General features: G+C 46.1%; 1 pseudogene; it reads left to right on the top strand.

Annotated features, from left to right (window-relative positions):
* Positions 1-206: 206 nt before the first annotated feature.
* Positions 207-366, top strand: LOC130294766 (U2 spliceosomal RNA; annotated as a pseudogene).
* Positions 367-3,037: the final 2,671 nt, after the last annotated feature.

The raw sequence follows: 3,037 nt of genomic DNA, 5'->3' as shown, positions 1-3,037 counted from the left end.
CAATCACAGCTCAGCTTTCACTTTACCACTGAATTTGGAGCTACCACTTCTCCAGGAAGGCTATTCCATGCATCCACTACTCTCTCTGTAAAATTATACTTTCTGAACTCTCTCCAATGTATCTATATCCTTCTGGAGATATGGTCTCCAGTTCTGTGCACAATACTCCAAGTGAGGTCTCACCAGTGCTCTGTACCAGGGCCATAGCCACTTCTCGGCCTTTTGGCTAAGATCAAGTGTAGTATCTGTTCTTATCAGTTTTCATGCTGGTGGGGATGGGTGCTGCATGGAGGATGCAGGTGTACCAGGGCTTTCCGGGGCTGGTTCTGAGGAATCAGCTCGACGGCTGCCCCAATGTGACCTGTTCCCTCCGGGTCTCGCCATGAGGCTGAGAGGGTCTAGAGCCGAGGTACTTTTGTGCCTCGGGGAGTGGTGACCCCGAGGTGCCGAAACTCACTGGGAGGATGGACTCACTGAGTTGAAGCACGGGCACCATGATCTCTTTGTGGCACTCACCTCTTGATTCCCGGCCTTCTGGCTAGGATCAGAGAAATTTTTATAGATCCGGCCGGATGTCCGGGCAGTATATCTGCACACATTCACTTATTTATTTCTTTTTGTCTCACTGTGTCACTTTTTGCGTGTTGTGTGTTCACAGGATTTGTCAGGATGCGGTAGCCCTTCTGGGTGTCCCTCCTGGCGGTCTAGGGGAGGTGTGTGTGGCCATTAGGTTCCGCACCTCCCTGCAAACACCCCGGGTACTCCTGCTTTGGCAGGGTACCTACCGTTATCGGCTCTGCGGGCAGATACCTTGGCTAACACCAAGGGGGATGCCGGGAGCATTTGTGGTCCCCTAGTAGCTTCGGCGAAAAGGGACATCGAACCTGGAACCTCGCAGGTACCTTTTGGTCCGGAGGCGAAGGGTAAGGTTTGTTGGGGGCCTCTCTCCTATCGGAGAAGGGCTTGCGATAGACCGCATCCTTTGTGCACGTTTTTTTAGTGTAACACGTTTGCACTTTTTCTTGCACTTTGGGTGAATCGAGAGCACGTTCCTCGGCTTTAGATAAAAAAAAAAATAGCTGCCATGAGGCGAGTGTGCCGCTCACCTCAGGTACAACTGCGGGAGCTGTTAAGGGGGTGAAGTGGTAGCGGACAGCCGCCAGTGCTAGTACCAGCTCACGCTGGCCTGCTGCTCTTTAGTTTCAGTAGCTTTAAGGTCTAGTTATTGTACCTTTAAGTGGCTGAATTATAGAGCAGCACAGCAGTATTGTGTACTGCACCCCGGCCCTGCTTCCAGAAAGTACCATGGTGGTTGAGCCGTGCAGTACTGGGCAAGGGAAAGAGGGCAGGCACCATCTTTTTCAGTTAGTCCCTCAACTCTTGGCCTAGTAAGCAGGACATGTGTAGACAGCAGCAGAGGCAGCGCAGGTAGTGCTTCACAGCAACCAACTCCTCTAGGTCGGAGGCTGGTTCCCGGGCTGCTGAGGTGGAATTACATATTTTTGCATGGGACTGTATTTTGTTTTATTTCCTTGATCGTTGGGTCATACATTTCGGCATACATACTGTTTAGGTTTATTTCAGCCTGCTGTTGTGGTGTTCTTGGTCTCATGCATTGATATGAATTCATTCTATGCAGCATTTGTGGGACGGGAAACGGTTACTGTCCATCTCTGAGGATAGTTGTGCCATGTATTTATTCTGATCATTACATTTATTTTTGGTCAGTCCATATTGTTGATTTTGTTGTATTGTTTAGCCCCCTCTGTAGTATGAGAGCGTCTTAAATGTTTTACATGTTTTTTCTTTGCTTATGTTTTAATAAACTTTAAGTAATTTTCTATTATATTTGGGTGTGCAACTATTTCTTAGTGTATTTCTTTTTCTAGAGTAGTTTTATTGACATTGATGTAGAGTCGGAGCCCTAGACAGCTGATCCCGGCACGTTTGGGTAACTTTTATTTAACTTGTATGGCAGCTTTAAATTGGAAAAAGAATGCAGCACAGTTTATCTATCAGGAGTGAAAACAGTCAAGGAAAAATGTGACAAATGAAATCCCGGACTATTTGCATTTAGGGTTGGACTAATTTGCTTTAGACAACCACTGTTTAACGTCTATAGCCAACTAAATAAATACATAAAAATAACATTCAAACAAGACATTACAAAAGCTGGCCATATGTATACCATAGCTTTCAACAGGCATCTCTCTCAATCCCTTTCCTCAATATACTGAAGTGTTCAGATCACCAAGCATTCATGTGTTCTGAATGGAGAGACCGGGTAGGCTGCTGCCAGACACCTATGGCGGTAGCATATCTATCTGCGGACAAAAAGACTGATAGATAAAATTCAACATTGTCATCTGTCGGATCAAGATTGGAGGCCCTATCTATATTATATGGCCAACCAGTCCTACCGACAAATGTTTAATGTGTATGGGGGGCCTTTATAATCCTTTTATATTAAATACGTGGCAACAAAATGTTAACTAAAGGTGGTCATACAACTTAGAGAGCTGTCAACCATTTATTCATTCAACCAACAGCTACTCTTTTTAATACCTCCCCCATTCAAATATATGATGGACTTGACCAAGCATGCATGCATTCTCAATGAAACAACGTATCTATGATTACAAAGGATCAGGCATGTTAAAATCCAAAATGCCTGATCCTTAAAGGGGTACTCCACTGCCTCTGCTTTCGGAAAATTTTGTTCCGAATGCTGAGTGCAGGCACCGGGGCTCGTGAGGTCACGCCCACGCCACTCGTGACGTCACCCACGTGGTCGTGACATCATGAGGGGGCGAGGTCATGACATCACAAGCCCCGGTGCCTGCACTCAGCATTCAGAACGAAATGTTCTGAACACAGAGGCAGTGGAGTACCCCTTTAATTCCCCTGGAGGGAGTCAGGACACCTGCATACGTATTAGATAATCAATGGCGTTCATCTATTGTATATCAGCACCTTAAATGTAAAATGGTGGGAAAGATAACTGGTAGAATGGGGTGATTATCGGCTGAACAGGCAG

Source organism: Hyla sarda, chromosome 10 (assembly GCF_029499605.1).
Source record: "Hyla sarda isolate aHylSar1 chromosome 10, aHylSar1.hap1, whole genome shotgun sequence".
NCBI lineage: Eukaryota > Metazoa > Chordata > Amphibia > Anura > Hylidae > Hyla > Hyla sarda.
The sequence above is the reverse complement of the archived record's forward strand: the minus strand, read 5'-3'. Positions and strand labels throughout refer to the sequence as shown.